Source organism: Choloepus didactylus, chromosome 3, assembly GCF_015220235.1.
Source record: "Choloepus didactylus isolate mChoDid1 chromosome 3, mChoDid1.pri, whole genome shotgun sequence".
NCBI classification, from domain to species: Eukaryota; Metazoa; Chordata; class Mammalia; order Pilosa; family Megalonychidae; genus Choloepus; species Choloepus didactylus.
Genome location: NC_051309.1, coordinates 79,301,084 through 79,313,354, shown reverse-complemented (window position 1 = coordinate 79,313,354; position 12,271 = coordinate 79,301,084). Strand labels below are relative to the sequence as shown.

The window sequence follows — 12,271 nt, the reverse complement described above, 5'->3', positions numbered from 1 at the left end:
AAGATTATATTTCTATTGCTTTAAGTGAAACTGTGGTAAGGTCATTTATTTCACATATCATTTCCTTGTTTCTAACTGTATGAGACATAATGTGCATGTATTTCTCCAGGTTAACAATCCCCAAACAGTTCCAACAATATATATAACCAACTGTTTGCCAAATCCCCATCACACTACCATTAGAAAGTCACATGCTTGGAGTAGCAAGCAGAACCAGAGAAGGGAATAACTTTTCCAATTATTGTACTTCGCAGGGGTTTAAATGGAAATTAAGCCTTCTGGGTGAAAAGAAATACCTTTAGGGGAGAAAAGCACTGCTCCCTGGGCTCTGAACTGGAAATACCTTTTTGTTTCATACTTGTGGCTAATGCCACCCAAATGGTAAACTAGGTCAAACATGCCGTCACAGTTGTGGGATGTGTCAAAGACTTATTTGGGAAGGCCTGCTGTGTTTCAGCCCTATATCCTTGCTTTTAAAAGTAATTAGCTTGTATATATTACACTCAAAGTCTATCATTAAAATGATTGTATTTGCAAGTAAGCAAGCCTATGTGCAAAATGGTTCAGCAGTTTCCATAAATACAAGAACACTGAAAGCTTTTCAAAACTATTAAAACTTGGGGGAGTGTTCTCTGGGAAAGGAAGATAAAACCTGTTTCTTAAGTGAGCACCAGACTTTAATTTTTACTTTATAGCTCATAAACATTGGTATCATTTAGCACCTTTTCTTAGAGCACCTTAACATATTGCATTGTAAGTATTTGCAATACTGATTCTCCTGTTAGACCAACAGGGAATGTATTATATGCACTTTTTCATCCCCATTATTCAACATTGTGCCTAGAAGAATCCATAGGAGATTACTGAATCTTCCCTGAGTAAACGAATGAGGATTGCATCAGTGAATATATTTCCATTTTTCAAGCTTTGGTTTCTCAATGGACTAGAAATTCATCGCCAGCCGGTGAGAAGTAGCTGTACATAAGCAGGAGAGTTCCTGGTGCAACAGGTTACAGTCGCAGGCAAGTATGGTTGGAGGAATACAAATGGTTTTCTTCTGTTTTTTTGGATAGCTGAATTCATTTGAATATTTCTTTCAGTTGCTTTTAGAGTCAGAGATTTCACATGTATGTGAAACTGCACACAAGGGGATGGAAGTTTCCAGAGCTTGGAAGAAATACCTTCCTTCACTGGTATTGAGTTAGAATCGTACAAGTCACGCACAAACTAGAAAGGAATCTCGTCTTTGCTCTTGAAATGCTGTTACTCCAAACCAGTGAAAGGTAGAATTTTAAAATAGTAAAGGGCTTGCTTGGTTTTATCATTGTTGAAGATCTTACATCATCCGAGAAATCCCTGCTCAGGCTCCATTTCTTTTCAGGCTTTCCCTATATTTTTGTTATTGCACTTTGGTAGATTTTGGAAAAACTTTACTTTTTCGATGTTGCCTGACACATAAGGCAGAGACAGAGCATGGTATTGTTTCTCAGGTTAGATCTTATCCCCATGCTTTGCCTTTTATTTGTGCTGAGTCACAATTGACTTCAAAGGGGACTTTGGGTGAAAAAGAGATTTGGGTTGGTGGGAAATGAGGGAAGAATTGGATTCCTTGTGTTATAAAGAAAATTTCCTCAAATTTTACCTAAAAAATAGGAATCTGTGTGTGTGTGTGTGTGTGTGTGTGTTTAGATTTTTATTCAATTTTATTGAGATACATTCACATATCATACAATCTTCCAAAGCATACAATCAATTGTTCACTGTACCATCATATAGTTGTGCATTCATCCCCCCAATCTATTTTTTGAACATTTTCCATGTCCCAAAAGAGTGAAAATAAGAATAAAAATTAAAAGTAAAAAAGAAAACCCAAAAAACACCCCCACCCTATTTTTCATTTAGTTTTTCTACTCATCTATCCATACACTGGATAAAGGGAGCGTGATATATAAGGCTTTCACAATCACACTGTCACTTCTTGTAAGCTTCATTGCTATACAATCGTCTTCAAGAGTCAAGGCTACTGGGTTGCAATTTGATAGTTTCAGGTATTTACTTTTAGCTATTCCAATGCATTAAATCTTAAAATCAGTTGTCTATATAGTGCATAGGAATACCCACCAGAGTGACCTCTTAACTCCTTTAGAAATCTCTCAGCCACTGAAACTTCATTTTGTTTCACTTTACATCCCCCTTTTAGTCAAGAAGATGTTTTCAATTCCATAATGTCAGGTCCAGATTCATCCCCACATTCATATCCCACATTTCCAGAGAGATTTACACCCTTCGGACTCAGATCCCATGTAGGGGGGAGGGCAGTGAGTTCAACTTCTGAGTTGGCTTAGCTGGAGAGAGAGGGCCACATCTTACCAACAAAGAGGTACTGAGGGGAAGAATCCTAGGCACCATTATAAGCAGGTTTAGCCACTCATTTGCAGTGGAGACCTTCATAAGGGCAAGTCCCATGATAGAGGGCACAGCATATCAAACTGCCAGTCCTCAGTGTTTGTGAGAACATCAGCAATAATCCAGGTGAGGAAGCCCAAAACTTCTGCATTTTCCCTCAGCTCCTTAGGAAGGCCTTGTGTATATATTTTTATTCTCTGTCAAAATTACTTTGGGATGTGTCACTATTTCACACTAACCTTGCAAACCTACCAGGTCTAACTTCCTATTAAAAGTTCCACGTAAATATGGTAATTGAACAAACTGTGGGAGTTAGATTGTTTAGGAAATATAAATCTTGCACAAACTAAACATCTCTTTACTTGTTCTCACATGGAATTTGAAGTTTTAAAATGCATTCAGTATTGTCCTTTACCCTTTGGCCCAATTTGCCCTAGTCCTAACCACATCTGCTTCATTCATATCTCTAGCTGAAGTCTGGATTATTTTTCAGCTTTTTTTTCAATTGGGATTGTTCAGATACCATACAATTATCCAAAGATCCAAAGTGTACAATCACTTGCCCCTGGTACCCTCATACAGCTGTGCATCCATCACCACACTTAATTTTTGTTCAATTTTTAGAACCTTTTCATTACTCCAGACAAGAAATAAAGTGAAAGATGGAAAAAAAAAAAAAAAAAAGAAAAAGAAAAGGAAACTCGAATCCTCCCATATCCCTAACCAACCCCCCTCAATTGTTGACTCATAGTGTTGGTATAGTACATTTGTTACTGTTTATGAAAGAATGTTGAAATACTACTAACTGTAGTATATAGTTTGCAATAGGTATATATTTCTTCCCTATATGCTCCTCTATTATTAACTTCTAGTTGTATTGTCATACATTTGTTCTCGTTCATGGAAGAGTTTTCTAATATTTGTACAGTTAATCATGGACATTGCCCACCATAGGATTCAGTTTTATACTTTCCCGTCTTTTGACCTCCAACTTTCCTTCTGGTGACATATATGACTCTAAGCTTCCCATTTCCACCTCATTCACATGCCATTCAGCACTGTTAGTTATTCTCACATCTTGCTACCGACACCTCTGTTCATTTCCAAACATTTAAGTTCATCCTAGTTGAACATTCTGCTCATACTAAGCAACCACTCCCCATTCTTAAGCCTCATCCTGTATCTTGGTACCTTATATTTCATGTCTATGAGTTTACATATTATAGTTAGTTCTTATCAGTGAGACCCTGCAATATTTGTCCTTATGTGTCTGGTTTATTTCACTCAGTATATTGCCCTTGAGGTTTTGACATCAACCCATTTTTTTTTTAAGATGATTTTGTTCACACCCCAAACATTCCATCCTAAGTAAACAATCAATGGTTCTCTGTATGGTCACATATTTATGTGTTCACCACCTTCACCACTATCTATATAAGGGCATCTACATTTCTTCCACAAGGAAGGAGGGACTGTCAGAGAAGGCAGTGAGGGAAAAGAAAGAGGAAAAAAATGACAGCCAGGAAGTAGCAAAAGGAAAAGCAACCCCAAATCAAAGTAGGGTAAAGAGTCAGACAACACCACCAATGTCAAGTGTCTATCATGCCTCCCCTATCCCCCCTCCTATCCACATTTACCTTGGTATATCGCCTTTGTTACATTAAAGGAAGCATAATACAATGATTCTGTTAGTTACAGTCTCTAGTTTACATTGATTGCATCTCTCCCCCAATGCCTCCCCATTTTTAACACCTTGCTACGTTGACATTTGCTTGTTCTCCCTTGTAAAAGAACATATTTGCACATTTTATCACAATTGTTGAACACTCTAGATTTCACCAAGTTACACAGTCCCAGTCTTTATCTTTCCTCCTTTCTTCTGCCGTCTCATATGCTCCCAATCTTCCTCTCTCAACCATATACATAGCTATCTTTGTTCAGTGTACTTACATAGCTGTGCTACCATCTCCCAAAATTCTGTTCCAAACCACGCACTCCTGTCTTCTATCACTCTGCAGTGTTCCCTTTAGTATTTCCTCTAGGGCGGGTGTCTTGTTCACAAAGTCTCTCATTGTCTGTTTGTCAGAAAATATTTTGAGCTCTCCCTCATATATGAAGGACAGCTTTGCTGGATATAGGATTCTTGGTTGGCGGTTTTTCTCTTTCAGTATCTTAAATATATCACACCTCTTCCTTCTTGCCTCCATGGTTTCTGCTGAGAGATCCGCACAGTCTTATGAAGCCTCCTTTGTATGTGATGGATTGCTTTTCTCTTGCTGCTTTTAGGATTCTCTCTGTCTTTGACATTTGATAATCTGATTATTAAGTGTCTTGCCGTAGGCCTATTCAGATCTATTCTGTTTGGAGTACGTTGTGCTTCTTGGATCTGTATTTTATGTCTTCCATAAGAGATGGGAAATTTTCATTGATTAGTTCCTCTATTATTGCCTCTACCCCTTTTCCCTTCTCTTCTACTTCTGGGACACCAATGATACGTAGATTCTTGTACTTTGTTTCATCTTTAAGTTCCCAGAGAAGTTGCTCATATTTTTTCATTCTTTTCTCCATCTGCTCCTTTGCATGTAGGCTTTCAGGTGTCTTGTTCTCCAGTTCTTGAGTGTTTTCTTCTGCCTCTTGAGATCTGCTGTTGTATGTTTCCATTGTGTCTTTCATCTCTTGTGTGTGCCTTTCATTTCCATAGATTCTACTGGTTGTTTTTTTGAACTTTCAATTTCTGCCTTATATATGCCCAGTGTTTTCTTTACAGCCTCTATCTCTTTTGTGAAATATTCTGTAAACTCTTTGAATTGATTTAACATTAGTTGTTTAAATTCCTGTATCTCAGTTGAAGTGTACGTTTGTTCCTTTGACTGGGTCATAGCTTCGTTTTTCTTAGTGTAGGTTGTAGTTTTCTGTTGTCTAGGCATCTGACCTCCTAGGCCACCCCAGTCAGGTTTTCCCAGATGAGAACAGGCTCAGGTCACAGAAAGAGGTAATATTTCAATATCTGGTTTCCCTGGTAGCTTTTCTTAGAGGATTGAGACACCTGTGCTTTTCTGCCAGGCAGATGCACCTGTCACTGTCTGTGTAAGAGGGTGTGGCCTGTGGCTCTCCTCCCCCAGGCTTTGGGGTCTGGTTCCGGAAAGACTGAAAGATGGATAGTAGAGCTGGGCCCCTCCCTTTCCTCTTGGGAAGCTATGCCCCCTCCAGAGATGTCATTGGCATATCAATAAGTTCTTTGTTTCTGTGACTCTGCTGATTGAAGTGTTTTGGTTTTAAAATGTCTGAGGCTATCTTTACTGAAAAGCACTGCTGGCTGAAAATGGCTGAGATTTTCTCCACAGAGAGAGAAAGGGACAGAAAAGCTCCCAGGTTCACCCGTCAGCCAGAGATAGCACCCGATCCTCTGGGCTCCCTGTCCTGAGAGAGATATGACCCCCGACTCTCCCAAGGTCAGTTGTCACCAAAAGCCTCTGTCTGTTTGTTGAGGATTCGCTGTCTGTACTGAGCAGTTAATATTAAAACCTCACTTGGAGCCAGGCTGAGAGAGTGCTGCCCTCTAGCACTGCGCGTCTTCCGTGAGGTAGGGGCTCTCGGCTCTCCGCTCTTGGCTCTCGGCTCTCCGCTCTTGGCTCTCGGCTCTTGGCTCTCAGCTCTCAGTGCCGGTCCACAGTTTTACTTACAGATTTTATGCTGTGATCTCGGGCATTCCTCCCAATTCAGGTTGGTGGATCATGAGTGGGCAGTCACGTTTGTCTCCCCACTGTTATTCCAGGTTATTTACTAGTTTTTTGGTCATTTATGAATTGTTCCAGGAGGGACTAAGTCTTCCACTCCTCTCTATGCCACCATCTTCTCTCAGTGGAATCTCTGTGTTTTAACACAAATAAAATCTGGCTTTGAGCCATTTGTTTATATCAATAAAACATCTTTATCTGCACTCTTCAAGGAAACAAATTTCCCCAAATCAGAAAAGGATCATTCCCTTAATTTTAAATGATGTATTTGCCTTTCTCTCTCTTACTTTTAATTCTCAGTAAACATATAATGTAAAAAATAGGGATAATCCCTGTATGCCTATGAATTATCCAATGACTTTTAACAGACACTGAATCTAATTGTTAATTTTGGGAAAATATGGAAATAATTGTCTTCTCTTTGTGCTGTGGAAGATGTGAAAATGGAGAGTTATCTTAGTTATATGCTCTCATGTTGCCAGTCTCATACAGATGCTATCAATGTAAAGGTGTGTTGCAGATTTGTTATCCATCTAGTTCTTCTCATTCATGCAGAGTGACTAACAGATTAACAAAGTGACAGAGAAAACATATTTACTTTTGTCTATATTATAGTCTGCTGATTGTCTACATTAATTCAGGATAATTATAAGATCTCCTTGTTAATTGAGCATGCTTGCTTACAGACCAGTTGATGGCTTCTTTGTGTGTATACGCATGCTCAGATAGCACCAATCCATGCTCTAACAGCACATATAATTAAGTAAACTGATAATATATCCAGCACAATGTGTCACTTCATATGACTAACTGTCCCAAAATTTCACTTTCTCACTATCTGTTTTATGATTTTTGCAACAGCTAATATCTAGGTATGTCATTCTGAACCATAGTTTGGGGATCTCTGATTAATTAATTAAGGCTCCATAATATCTAGAATAAGATTGCCCCATTCTAATGAGAAAGGAGATTATACTGTTTGGCAAAGGATCACATCCACTCTGTAAACTATACCTTGATCTCAGCAGAACGTGGTCTGTTTTCTTGGTTGATACCAGATATCAAGGATTGAATCCTGTCTCCCACATAGGCATATTCAGGTCCCAACCCCTGGTCCTATGGGTGTGAACTCATTTGTAAATTGGACCTTTGTAGATGTTATTAGTTAAGGCCTGCTCAAACTGAATGAGGGTGGGCCCTAATCCAATATGATTGAAGTTCTTATAAGCAATGGAAATTGGACACAGGAGGAGAAGTCACAGGGAGCAGCCAGAAGCTGGAAGTCAATGGAACTCAGAAGAAAAAGGAGAAGATGCTGCCATGTGTATTGCCATGTGATAGTAAAACTGAGGACCAAAGGATTGCTGGCAGCCAGGAAGGAAGCATTGCTTTGCTGACATCTCAATTTTGGGCTTCTCCTAGCTTTAAAATCATGAGCCAGTAAGTTTCCATTGTTTTAGCCAACCCATTGAATGGTATGCATTTTAGCAGCTAGGAAATGAATACACCAGACTTCCAAAAAGCACTTAAATGCACAAGTGCCTTATAGGATCAGGTCTGTGAATATAGTTTATACTGTATGAGGAGGATGCTGGGAAATGCAGTTGTTTCTCTCCCCATGCTGCAGCTACTGCTTCACAAAATAGAGTGAAAGTTTATGCATGTAAAGGTGATGAGTGACAATTATAACCTGGCCAACCTGCCTCAGCAAAGAATGCCTGGAAAACTATGATCTTCTCTTTGGAGAGGGAGGTGAAGCCACATTACTCCTGCTTGAGCAGCAATCAGTGCAATGGCATGTGAGTTTTGATGCAAATACTCTAGTAAAATAATTCCAAACCACTTATGATCATGTCTGCCCTCCATTGTAGGGTACACATGCTTTAGACAGCTAAGAATAGGGGAGAGAACTTCCCAACAGAACACATGACCTGGAGAAAGACTAAATTGTGCAGTCATGCAGTAGCAACGTACTCTCTCTGTATTGAAGATCTTGCTTCACTAATAAAAGGGACAATAAGAGATTCTTATCGCTGTTTCCCCCTGACCTTTTCATCACAACTCTTTTGGTAACTATTGCCCCAGGATACCTTATTCTTTGGATAAGGAGTCAAACCTGATAACATGCATTATGACAACTGGTAACATTTTTAAAGACTGGTAATCTCTAGTGTTGGCACAGGGCATACCTTACACTGTTGCTGGAATTCAAATGGTACAACCTTGGGGGGTGGGGACAATTTGACATTATCTATTAAAACATAAAAGGTGCACACCTTAGGAATGGAACTAGGAATGCCCTCAAGCAGTGGTGTACTGGAATCAGCTTAAAGCTTGCCAGAGCTTATTGTGCACATTTTGACTCACTTCTAGTCCCTAGCAAATAGCTAAGCTATTAGGAGTATGTAAAGATACATATAATAGTAGCTAACATTTTATGAGCACTTTAGGTGCCGGGTTTTATTTTAAGCATATGTATTAATTTTCTTAATCCTTATGACAACATTAGGTACTATTATTATTTACCTCTATTTTACAGACTATGGAATTGAGGTAAAAAGAGGATAAATAACTTTAACTTAGAGTCACACAGCTAGTAGATGGAAGGCCAGGATTTGAACTCAAATCATCTAACTTCTGAGAACTCATCAAACTTAACCACTTTCCCCTCCTTATGAAGTTGCTTATTTCAGCATTGTTTATAATAGTAAAAAAAAGGGAAACAATCTAAATGGCACCATTTCCAAGCTATTACTTGGAATTTTAAAATGAGCTATATAGTTCTGCATGAGATAATTGAAAAGATACCCATTATGTATTTTGTTAATTGAAAAAGCAAATATTAAACTCTATATAATATGATCTCATGTTCATACAATATCAAGAACACATTTAAAAATAATTAAAAGCCCATTGTTCAGAGTAGCTAATTCTGAGGTGTGGAATTGGAGATGGAAAGAAAAGAGAATTGCTTCTAGATTGCTGTAATATTGCTTATTGTTTGTAATATTTCTTTACATTGTTTTATTTTTGTTTCTATGAGCATGTATTACTTTACTTTTTGAAATTTAAAAAAAAATATGCAGAAAGAAACATTATATAACGTTGTCCAAGTACTGAAATTTCTGATATGACATTTGAACAAGTACAATGTGAGACTTCTGTATCTCAACACTTCTTTAGAGTCCATTGCAAAGAACCTGCATCTGCATTTATGATTGCTCACAGATCTTCCAAAAGAGCCAACCTTACAATGCTGATAAAAGACATAGTCTATCCTCTTTCTCTCACCTACATGACCCAAGTCAGTTCCTCTGAATAATTTTAAAGTGGGACAGAAACAGAGGTTACCCACAATAACAGTGACCAGAACCAGGTGAAAATGATGTTCTTGAAGAGCAGCTCACATGATTGATAGCTAAGCTCCACCAGTGACCTTTGACCTCAGGCAATCAGTGCTTGATTCAGAATTTCTGGACTCAACAGTTACAGCCCCAGTGCTGACAGGCTTATGGTACCTATATGCAGTTCTGGTTTGATCTTTCTCAGAAACTCAAACTTTCATTTAAATAGCCAATCTAGTTTTGCACTAGGTCCCACTAGTCTTGCAAAGTTACCTCACTTTTGCACCTTGAGATCAGCCATGGTAGGAATATTTACACCAAAGAAATTGACAGATGCTCCAAATCAAGTTTCCCTCCCTCTCCCAGCCACTTGTAAATTTGCACACACACTGCTCTCAAGACATTATGAATCATCAAGGAAACTTTGAAAGCAATCCAAAGGCTGCAAGACTACCTTGAGAAGCTCAGAGAATTGACCCTACTCTCTCCCCTTACAAGGACAAACAGTCACTTAGGAATAGATGAAATGCACAGTTATTGCTCATTCAGAAAGACAGCATTCACTCTTCAGGAGGCTCAGAAGCAACACCAGAACAATCCATTAGCCTAATTCTTACTTTACAGACCTTCTCACTGTGCCCAACAAAAGCTCCCACCCTTGAATGACAGGAGAAAGAAAAATATTTATCACCATGGTCTGGGTGGTAAAGGAATTTGGAGGAGCAGAAACTGCTGTGGTAAATCCACAGTAAACTCATCTTCTACATACCTGAGCCCTGTCCCCTGAGGGTCCAAGCACACACGAAACAGGCTCCACTTGGACTGCATCCTCCAGAGTATTTTTTTCCTCTTAGTTCAACATTGGTTATAGAGGCTTAACTGACCTCTCTTGTGAGAAAATCTTGCTTGTTTCTAGAACAAATCAAGAGGTGGCAGCAGCAACAGAACTCTATTTTTTCTTACTGTGAGTACTTAATACAAAGTAAACAACTTTATAACTAGCAGTAACAGCTGCTGCACCAGCAGCACTTCTCACCAAACCTGTCTGGGAGCAGAGCCCAAGGGGTTTCTAGCCTCAACACATCTCTTGTATCTGGTACACAGCTCCCACTGCCAACATCATTCTACACAATACAATCTTTATCCAGTCAGTCGAAAAAATGATGGTACCTACCCCTAGATCTTTAAGGTAGACAAATCTAGAGTAATAATGTTTTGTACTAGAAGGGACCTCAAATAATCTTGTCAGCCACTTTATTTTATAGATGAATAAACTAAAAAAAAGATGTTTGGTGACTTGTCCAAGATCACCCAGTGAGGTAACAGAGACAGGACTAAGACCCAAGGCTTTCTCACTCCAAAGCCTATGCTTCTGACCACGAGGCTGTATCAATGGAAGTCTTCATCATCCTTCCAAATCCAACCGGACTTGGACCCAAATTGGGTGTCACTCCTTCCTACTCTTAACTATTATACTCTGCATATCTGTATCATGTTCTTTGTTGTATTAAAATCACCTATCTTTTTATTTTCTTTTTAGCTTCTACTGGGAATATACATTTCTCAAGATGGAACCAGATCTTGCTTTTTTCTGTCTCCTCAGCAGCATCTGACTTTGTGCCTTGCATTTCATAGGTTTTTATTAAATATGTACTGAATGGAATTGAATAGACCTGAACTTTGAGTTGAATTTTACTGCAGTGCTTCTCAACTGCATATGCAGAAGAAGCAACTAGAAAGCTTACTAAAATGTAGATTCTTGCCATTTTAATTCAATAGCTCCAGAGAGGGTCTTAGGAACCTACATTTTCAACTAGCTAATGAGTGATTTTGATTAAAGTATCAATTTGTGCACTCTTTCACAGTCTCCCTTATGATGAAATATATTTGTGAGACCATTGGCCAAGAATAAAGATGCGTTGTGAGTTTAGGAACAATGACAAAGAGTATCGGTCCACATAGTCCTAACCCTATGATCTTCATTTCAATAACAGAGACCTCTAATCAGAAGTTCTCAAAATGCCCAGGGAGAAGGAATCCAATGCTTCTGTCAAGTGCCATCGTCAGTCTTCCCTTCCTCCCCTCCCCAGGTGGAGATAAAATTCTCTGGAAGTCCTGAAGGAGGGTCTAGGACAAATTTGGCTTTCCGTCTACTGACATCAGTATAGAAGTCAAACCTTCAAAGAATAGACAGGCATTTTAGAAAGAAATAAAGAGCTTAAACCAAAAGTCATTACAACACTGACAACCTGCAACATGATATGCTCAATTGGTTAATGTTTGTAAAGTGCTTTGATCTTATAAACACTGAGATAATCCCAGGCCTTGTTTATTGAGTGCTTCTCTTCCCAAGGGCTCAAAGTGATTTTAGGCAATGAGCCCAGTTTTTTTGCTTGCCGGTTCAGAAGAGTTCTCAGATGAACTGTGGAGTCTGATCGTCTTGGAGATCTACTGAATAAGGGTTAAGGAAGAGGGGACAGTGTTGTTTGGTCAGGGTGGGGGAAGAGCAGAGACGCTGTCAAGTTCCAGGAGGGATGGCTGATCTCCTGTCGTGGCTTATCACTTATGTAGGATGCTGTCATAGCATTTATCATGCTGTCATGTAAACATTTTATATGTCTGCCTCCTCAACAACACTAGAGTTACTTGGGCAGAGAAACTGGGTCTTTTAACTCTGCATGCCCAGTCCAAATCCCCAACCTCAACTCATAAAGTTTTCCCTCTCTCTCACCAACCTCCAGCCAAACTGCTCTTTCTGTTTCTCAGACAATCCAGGCTTGTTCC

General features: G+C 39.1%; 1 long non-coding RNA gene across 1 annotated transcript in view; it reads left to right on the top strand.

Annotated features, from left to right (window-relative positions):
- LOC119529521 overlaps positions 1–11,878 on the top strand; it is a 173,299-nt gene extending 161,421 nt beyond the window's left edge. The window contains exon 9 of the long non-coding RNA XR_005215884.1: positions 11,028–11,878. This is a non-coding gene — a long non-coding RNA (uncharacterized LOC119529521). The remainder of the gene's footprint in view (positions 1–11,027) is intronic.
- The last annotated feature ends 393 nt before the right edge of the window (positions 11,879–12,271 follow it).